This window comes from Heterodontus francisci, unplaced genomic scaffold (genome assembly GCF_036365525.1).
Source record: "Heterodontus francisci isolate sHetFra1 unplaced genomic scaffold, sHetFra1.hap1 HAP1_SCAFFOLD_69, whole genome shotgun sequence".
NCBI classification, from domain to species: Eukaryota; Metazoa; Chordata; class Chondrichthyes; order Heterodontiformes; family Heterodontidae; genus Heterodontus; species Heterodontus francisci.
In genome coordinates, this window is record NW_027140851.1 from 8,802,409 (window position 1) to 8,811,921 (window position 9,513).

Here is a 9,513-nt window from a genome sequence, read left to right on the forward strand (position 1 = left end):
AGCTTTTCCAGGAGCACAGGCATTGCAAGCGAGGAGTGAACAGCTGGGAAGTCAATTTCATCGGGAGTTTCGGTGGAGCAGGGACTGCTGGGTAAGTAGAAACCTATATATTTGGGCTGTTTCTGAACCCGAGACACTACTCTTGTCTAGTCTCCCACCCGCCCTCCTCCTCTTACCAAAAAAAAAGGACTCGGTAAGTAAGGTAAGTCTTTTTCTATTTCTCTTCTTGTTTTATCATGTGATTGGTTAAAAACCTGGGAATTTAGAATAGTGGGAATGGAGGTTAAGGCAGTTGAATGTTCCTCCTGCAGAATGTGGGAGCTAAGGGTCGCCAAGGGTGTCCCTGCTGACTGCATCTGCGGTAAGTGCACCCAGCTCCAGCTCCTCGAGGACCGCGTTTGGGAACTGGAGCTGGAGCTGGAGGAACGTCGGATCATTCGGGAGGCGGAGGGGATTATTGAGAGGAGTTATCGGGAGGCAGTCACACCTCAGGTAAAAGAAGAAGGTAGATGGGTTACCGTCAGGGGAAGGAGAGGGAAACAGCAGGCAGTGCAGGGATCCCCTGCGGCCGTTTACCTCAACAACAGGTATCCCGTTTTGGATACTGTTGGGGGAGACGACTTACCAGGGGTAGGCAATGGGATACAGGTCTCTGGCGCAGAGTCTGTCCCTGTTGCTCAGAAGGGAAGGGGTAAGAGGAGCAGAGCATTAATCATTGGGGACTCCATAGTTAGGGGAAAAGATAGGAGGTTTTGTGGGAACGAGAGAGACTCACGGTTGGTGTGTTGCCTCCCAGGTGCCAGGGTACGTGATGTCTCGGATCGTGTTTTTGGGATCCTCAAGGGGAAGGGGGAGCAGCTCCAAGTCGTGGTACACATAGGCACCAACGACAGAGGTAAGAAGACAGATGGGGCTTTAAGGCAGAAATTCAGGGAGCTAGGGTGGAAGCTTAGAGTGAGAACAAACAGAGTTGTTATCTCTGGGTTGTTGCCCGTGCCACGTGCTAGCGAAGTGAGGAATAGGGAGAGAGAGGAGTTGGACACGTGGCTGCAGGGATGGTGTAGGAGGGAGGGTTTTGGTTTCCTGGATTATTGGGGCTCTTTCTGGGGTAGGTGGGTCCTCTACAAACAGGATGGTCTTCACCTGAACCAGAGGGGTACCAATATCCTGGGAGGGGGGGGGAGATTTGCTAGTACACTTCGGGGGGGGGGGGGTTAAACCAATTCAGCAGGGGGATGCGAACCTAAATTGTAGTTCCAGTGTGCAGGATGTTGAGAGTAGTGAGGACAGAGATAAGGTTCTTAGGACACAAGAGGGCACTGGCAAGCAAGAGCTTGGTTTAAAATGTGTCTACTGCAACGCCAGGAGCATCCGGAATAAGGTGGGTGAGCATGCAGCATGGGTTGGTAACTGGGATCTCGATGTTGTGGCCATTTCAGAGACATGGGTAGAGCAGGGACAGGAATGGATGTTTAGGGTTCCGGGATTTAGATGTTTCACTAAGAACAGAGAAGAGGGGAAAAGAGGGGGTGGGCGGTGTGGCATTGTTAATCAAGGAAAGTATTACAGCGGCAGAAAGGACGTTCGAGGACTCGTCCACTGTGGTAGTCTGGGCCGAGGTTAGAAAAAGGAGAGGAGAGGTCACCCTGTTGGGAGTTTTCTATAGACCTCCAAATAGTTCCAGAGATGCAGACGAAAGGATAGCAAAGATGATTCTTGACAGGAGCGAGAGTAACAGGGTAGTGGTTATGGGGGACTTTAACTTTCCAAATATTGACTGGAAATACTATAGTTCGAGTACTTTAGATGGGTCTGTTTTTGTCCAGTGTGTGCAGGAGGGTTTTCTGACACAGCATGCAGGCAGGCCAACCAGGGGCGATGCCACATTGGATTTGGTACTGAGTAATGAACCCGGCCAGGTGTTAGATTTAGAAGTTGGTAAGCACTTTGGTGATAGTGATCACAATTCGGTTAGGTTTACCTTAGCGATGGGCAGGGACAGGCATATACAGCAGGGCAAGAATTATAGCTGGGGGAAAGGAAATTATGATGCGATTAGGCAAGATTTAGGAGGCGTAGGATGGGGAAGGAAACTGCAGGGGATGGGCACAATCGAAATGTGGAGCTTATTCAAGGAGCAGCTACTGTGTGTCCTTGATAAGTATGTACCTGTCAACAGGGAGGAAGTTGTTGAGCGAGGGAGCCGTGGTTTAGTAAAGAAGTTGAAGAGCTTGTCAGGAGGAAGAAGAAGGCTGAGGATGAGACGTGAAGGCTCAGTTAGGGCGCTTGAGAGTTACAAGCTAGCCAGGAATGATCTAAAGGGAGAGATAAGAAGAGCAAGGAGAGGACACGAAAAGTCATTGGCGGATAGGATCAAAGTAAACCCTAAGGCTTTCTATAGGTATATCAGGAACAAAAGAATGACTAGAGATAGGTTAGGGCCAATCAAGGATAGTAGTGGGAAGTTGTGTGTGGAATCGGAGGAGATAGGGGAAGTGTTAAATGAATATTTTTTGTCAGTATTTACAGTCGAGAAAGAAAATGTTGTCGAGGAGAATACCGAGATACAGACAACTAGGTTCGATGGGATTGAGGTTCACAAGGAGGAGGTGTTAGCAATTTTGGAAAGTGTGAAAATAGATAAGTCCCCTGGGCCAGATGGGATTTATCCGAGGATTCTCTGGGAAGCCAGGGAGGAGATTGCAGAGCATTTGTCCTTGATTCTTATGTCGTCATTGTCGACAGGAATAGTGCTGGAAGACTGGAGGATAGCAAATGTTGTCCCATTGTTCAAGAAGGGGAGTAGAGACAGCCCTGGTAATTATAGACCTGTGAGCCTTACTTCGGTTGTGGGTAAAATGCTGGAAAAGATTATAAGAGATAGGATTTATAATCATCTTGACAAGAATAAGTTCATTAGAGATAGTCAGCACGGTTTTGTGAAGGGTAGGTCGTGCCTCACAAACCTTATTCAGTTTTTTGACAAGGTGACCACACAGGTGGATGAGGGTAAAGCCGTGGATGAGGTCGATATGGATTTCAGTAAGGCGTTTGATAAAGTTCCCCACGGTAGGCTATTGCAGAAAATACAGAAGTATGGGATTGAAGGTGAATTAGTGCTTTGGATCAGAAATTGGCTAGCTGAAAGAAGACAGAGGGTGGTGGTTGATGGTGAATGTTCATCCTGGAGTATAGTTTCCAGTGGTGTACCGCAAGGATCTGTTTTGGGGCCACTGCTGTTTGTCATTTTTATAAATGACCTGGATGAGCGTGTAGAAGGGTGGGTTCGTAAATTTGCGGATGACACGAAGGTCGGTGGAGTTGTGGATAGTGCCGAAGGATGTTGTAGGTTACAGAGGGACATAGATAAGCTGCAGAGCTGGGCTGAGAGATGGCAAATGGAGTTTAATGCGGAAAAGTGTGAGGTGATTCACTTCGGAAGGAGTAACAGGAATGCAGAATACTGGGCTAATGGGAAGATTCTTGGTAGTGTAGATGAGCAGAGAGATCTTGGTGTCCAGGTACATAAATCCCTGAAAGTTGCCACCCAGGTTAATAGAGCTGTTAAGAAGGCATATGGTGTGTTAGCTTTTATTAGTAGGGGGATCGAGTTTAGGAGCCACGAGGTCATGCTGCAGCTGTACAGAACTCTGGTGCGGCCGCACCTGGAGTATAGCGTGCAGTTCTGGTCACCGCATTATAGGAAGGATGTGGAAGCTTTGGAAAATGTGCAGAGGAGATTTACTAGGATGTTGCCTGGTATGGAGGGAAGGTCTTACGAGGAAAGGCTCAGAGACTTGAGGTTTTTTTCGTTAGAGAGAAGGAGGAGAATACGTGACTTAATAGAGACATTTAAGATTATCAGAGGGTTGGACAGGGAGGATAGTGAGAGTCTTTTTCCTCGGATGGTGATGGCCAACACGAGAGGACACAGCTTTAAGTTGAAGGGTGATAGATATAGGACAGATGTCAGAGGTAGTTTCTTACACAGAGAGTAGTAGGGGCGTGGAACGCCCTGCCTGCAACAGTAGTAGGCTCGCCAAGTTTAAGGGCATTTAAGTGGTCATTGGATAGACATATGGATGAAAATGGAATTGTGTAGGTCAGATGGTTTCACAGGTCGACGCAACATCGAGGGCTGAAGGGCCTGTACTGCACTGTAATGTTCTATGTTCTATGTCATCTGTACTGGATGAGGTGAATTCATTGTTTTCTCCCTCTGTAGGGAGCACCACGAGGTGAGGTCCCATGGATTTTCCAGGTGAGTGGCATTCTCAATGGTGTACGTGGCTCTGTGGAGCCTCATATGTCAATGGGGAAAGGTACAGGATCTGAAAGAACTCTCACTCCATTACTGAACAGTCGCCATGTGACCATGCACAATCTATCATTTCTGTGAATGTCCACTCGTCTGGCAGCAGCCATGATACCTTCATTCTGAAGCAGTGAGTGTTCCCAACGTCTGCGACCCTCCAAGGGGAACCAAAATGTGGTTTTCCAGAGTCAAACACCAGCAACTCTATCCATAGTCAATGAATTCTCCTCGCCCAAACACACCCCCTCTGCCGCTAAGCAACCATGCAAAAATAACACAGGTTTAACTTGAAAAATGGAGCCAACAGATACATCATGGAGCAAACAAGGGGCGTGATGAAACATTGCTTCCAATGCATGAACCGCTCATGGGGAGCCCTGTAGTACACGCTGGAACAGGTGCACAACTTTGTGGTTTTCTGCTGCACACTTCAAATCATTGCCATCATGACAACACAGGAATCGGGAGGCCACCTCATGTGGAGGAAGAAGATGATGTAATCTGGATCCCATCAACACAGACAGGCTGTGAGACTGTTCCAGATTACACTCCAGTACAAATAGGATAACTTTTCTTACACCAATGGATCCCCCATTCAGCAAGAAACATCCATCAGAGACGCTCCATCACAGGAATAGAGAACGAATTAGACGTAAACCATTCGGCTTCTCGAGCCTGCTCCACTATTCAATAAGATCAGGCATGATCTGTTTGTGTCTCGAATTTCACAATCTCATCGACCCCCGATAACCACTGATTTCCTCATCTAATAGTAATCTATCTACCTCGCCTTGAATAATATTCAATACCCTGCCTCCACCATCTGTACAAAGAAATTTTTCTTGGACCAAGAGCTGTCTGACAATGAACAATAGAAACATTACAGCACAGAAGGAGTCTATTCAGCCCATCGTGTTTGTGCCAGCCACAAAAACCTAGCCGTCCAATCTAATCCCACCTTCCAACACCTGGTCCATAGCCTTGCAGGTTTCAGCACTGCAGATGCTTGTTCAGGTACCTTTTAAAATAATTGATGCTTTCTGCCTCGAATTCCGTTCCTGACAGTGAATTCCAGACACCCACCACCCTCTGGTGGAAAACGTTTCCTCATGTTCCCACTAATCCCTCTACCAATCAGATTAAATCTGTGCCCCTAGTAATTCACCTCTCCACTCGGGGAACCAGATCGTTCCTGTCAGCTCTATCTAGGCCCCTCATCATTATGTGCACGTCAATTAATTCACCCCACAGCCTTCACTATTCTAAAGAAAACAAACCTAGCCTATTTAATCTTTCCTCATAGCTGAAATTTTCAAGCCCTGACAACATTCTTGTAAATCTCCTATGTACTTCTTCCACAGCAATTATGTCCTTTCTGCAATGAGGTGACCAGAACTGTATGCACTACTCCAGCTGTGATCAGCCAGTGTTTTATACTGTTGCAGAATTATATCCCTGTTTTTGTATTCTATACCTGACCAATAACGAAAACATTCCATGTGCCTTATTCACCACTCTATCTGCCTATCTACCTCCACCTTCAGCGACCTGCAAGGTCTCTCACCTCTTCTAACCCTATCAATATCCTCCCGTTTACTGTATATTTTCTTGCGTTATTTGCCTTCCCCAAATGCATTACCACACACTTATCTGGGTATAATTCTATTTGCCACTTTTCTGCCCACTCAACCAAACCACTGATATCTTTCGGGAGGTTATGAATATCCTCTTCACTATCAACTGCACGGCCAATTTTTGTGTCATCAGCAAATTTGCCGATCATTTAATTGCAAATCATTAACATATACCGCAAACAGCAAAGTTCCCAACACTGAGCCCTGTGGAACGCCTCTGGAAACAGCTTTCCATTCAAAAAAACAACCGTCGATGACTAGCCGATGTTTCCTGTCTCTGAGTCAATTTTGGATACAAAGTGCAAAATTCTCCTGCATCTCATCGGTTTTCTTTTCACTGATCAGTCTGCCATGTGGGACCTTGTCAAATGTCTTACAAAAATCAATGCAATGCTTTGTGCAGAATATGGAATTTATTTTTGATTTACTTTGAAATGCTTGTACGTTTTAATCTCTAAGCTTTATTTAATGAAAGAAAAAGAAGGATATCTCTTAATTAATGCCAAGGGCTCGCCCTCCCTGTCTGTGCTTACTGACCCTGCCACAATCATTGGAGATCCGGTTATCCAGCGATGGTTATGGTTCCAGACCAAGTGTAGTACACGCAATACACCCTGAATGTCAACGGAACACTACCACACTTAACAGGCATCTGGGTCTCCAGCAATAGACCTGGCCCATGTCCTGGTATGGAACTGACTGTGGCAACGCTTGCTCAGTGACTGACCACACTTAAGTGGTTTCTGGGGATCCAACGATGGGTCTGGTCCCTGGCCTGGTATAGCACAAGAGGTAGGGCCTGCTTCCTGATTAGCGCGCCATCCCCGTCACACTTACCTGGTGCTGGGTCTGAAGTCAAAGGCATGCTCCCAGGCCTGGTGTAGTACTGGCAGCAGCCGCCCATCCCAGATTGGCTCTGGTGACCACAATGCAATGAAATAGTAATTGCGGCTCCAGTGATGACCTGGTCCCAGGCCTGGTTTAGTACCATAAGTAATACCTGCTCAGTGACTGACCCCAGTGGACCGGCCATGCTTAGCTGGGTACAGGTCACCAGCAATGTTCCTGCCGCCAGGCCTGGTGTGGAATCAGCAATGGGTCGCACTCCCGGACTGATCCAGGCGCCACGCTATGCCTGGTGTTTGGGACTCCAGTGATCGGCCTGGTTCTGAGGGCTGATGTACAATTGTCAGTGGCTGCTGCTCGGTGGTTGCTTTTGGCATCCCTGCAACATTTCTCGGGGATTCATCTGCCCTGAAATGGTCCTGGATCCAGGGCTGCTGCAATAATGGCAATGGGGCCTACGCCCGAACAGGCCCCAGTGACACCACCACACTTGTCAATGGTCCGATTCTCCTGCTATGGTCCTATTCGCAGGCTTGGTTTAGTGCCTGCAGTGGCCCCAAACCCAGTTCTGAAGAAGGGTCCCTGACCTGAAACGTTGACTCTGCTTCTCTCTGTGCAGATTCTGCCAGACCTACTGAGTACTTCCTGCATTTCTTGCTTTTATGCCCCAAACCCTGTATGGCCCTGGAGATGCTGCGGTACTCAACTGAAGTCAGTACCTTCTTTGCTGGATCTTCTCCTAGGGTTGGCACAATATGAACTGTGGCCTCCTATCCCTGACTGTCGCTGTTTACCCTGCGTCACTTTACTGAAGTCAGGATTCCAGCCCTGGTCATGGCAACGGACCGAGTGTGGTGCCAGCAGTGGCTCCCCTGCACCCTGATGGCTCCCGGCCACCTTTCTTCACTTACCTGTGTTCCGTGTCTCCAGCAATGCTCCTGGGCTCAATCCTGGTTTAGTGCTGGCAGCATTCACCCCCTATTGTTCCCAGCAAATCTGTCTCACCTTTATATGGTCCATGGCTCCAGCGATGTATCACCTTCCAGGTCTGGTACAGTACGAGCATTCGGCCATTCACTGCTGGACCCGGTGACCTCGCCATATTTCCCTGGAGTTCAGGTCACCACGATGGTCCTGCTCCCAAGACTAGTTCAGTACCGGTAGTGGTCCTGATCTCCAGTGATTGCGCTGCTCCTAGGCCTAGTGCTCTAATGGTAGAATTGCCTGTACCCTGACTGACCCTGGTGGCCACATCACATTACCTGGGGCCGAAACTACAGCAGTAATCTTTTTTCCCAGTACCAGCAGTGGCCCCAACTCACTGACCGGCCCCAGTGACTCTGCTACACTCACCTGGGTGTGAGGCTCTTGCGATGGTCCCAATCGCAGGCCTGGTGTATTACCGGCAGCGGTCCTCCCTCCATTATTGTTCCCTCTGACCCCACCACACAAATCTGGATCTGTATCCCCAACAATGGTCCTGGCCCATGGCCAGGTTTCGTACTGTCAGTTGCCCACGCTAACTGGCTGGCGCCAGCAACCCAGCCAGACTAAACTGTCGTCTTGAGCTTCAGCAACTCATCTGTTCCCATTACTGGTGTAGTATCGTTAGTGGCGCCGCTACCTGATGGGTCGCAGTGTTGCTGATGCATTTATCTGGAGTCTGGTCTCCAGTGATGGTTGTCATCACAGACCTGCTGTAGTACCATCAGCTCCACTGCTTCCAGTGGCATTGCCAATAGTACTGAGCTATTGGTCCTGTGACTGTTTAACTCGTTTAAGCAGGCGGGATCTCCATGATTAAATAGACTGGGACCAGGCACCAGGCAGTTAATTGCCCTAGTGCTGCTCAACTGAGCTGTGGGATGGTCCAAAAGACCGCGGCGGGGTTTCGTTCACCTTTTTGTCCTGCCGTGGGGACCCTGTCACAGACGAGGGAATCTCTCAGTCAATCCAGCACTGAACGTTCTGTACAGGAACAAAGTGCAGCAGATGCTGGAAAGCAGAAATTAAAAAAAACACAGAAAGTGCTGGAGATGCTGAGAACGTCTGGTAGCATCTGTGGTGGGAGAAACAGACTTAATCGTTTAGGTCACTGACCCTTTGTCAGGACTGCGAGTTCCTTGAGACAGAACAGTCGTGAAACCAGGCAGGGACAGGCCGGATGGGCAGGATTATAATCAGCGTTGAGTTGAACAACTTCAGCATCACCCTTTTGTCTTTTAATCTCTCCCTCCTTCCAAGTTGTCACAGGTATTCTCATTTTTTGCTTCATTGTCAATCAATGAATCGCAGGACACAGTAACACATCTGAAAATCTCAGTCAGTCCTCAATCAAACTGGTAAATTTACTCCCAGGCTGATAAATAATTTGCCTATTTATTTCCTTCTTCACAGTAAACTTGGCGACGATTGGGATCCTGGTTCGAGGCAAGTGTGGTCTTTCCAAATGTGTCACTCACTATCTGGTGGCCATGGCAGCAGCGGATCTACTGGTCATTATATTCGACGTGAGACTGAGGCACATTCCCGTTGTTTACCATGAACAGTTTTATTTCCGGGAGTCCATCCACGTTTGCAATATCCATGCCATCCTACTTTATACAGCCACAGACTGTTCTGTCTGGTTCACCGTCACTTTCACCTTTGATCGATTTGTGGCCATTTGCTGCCAGAAGATGAAAATAAAGTATTGCACCGAGAAAACGGCAGCTGTGG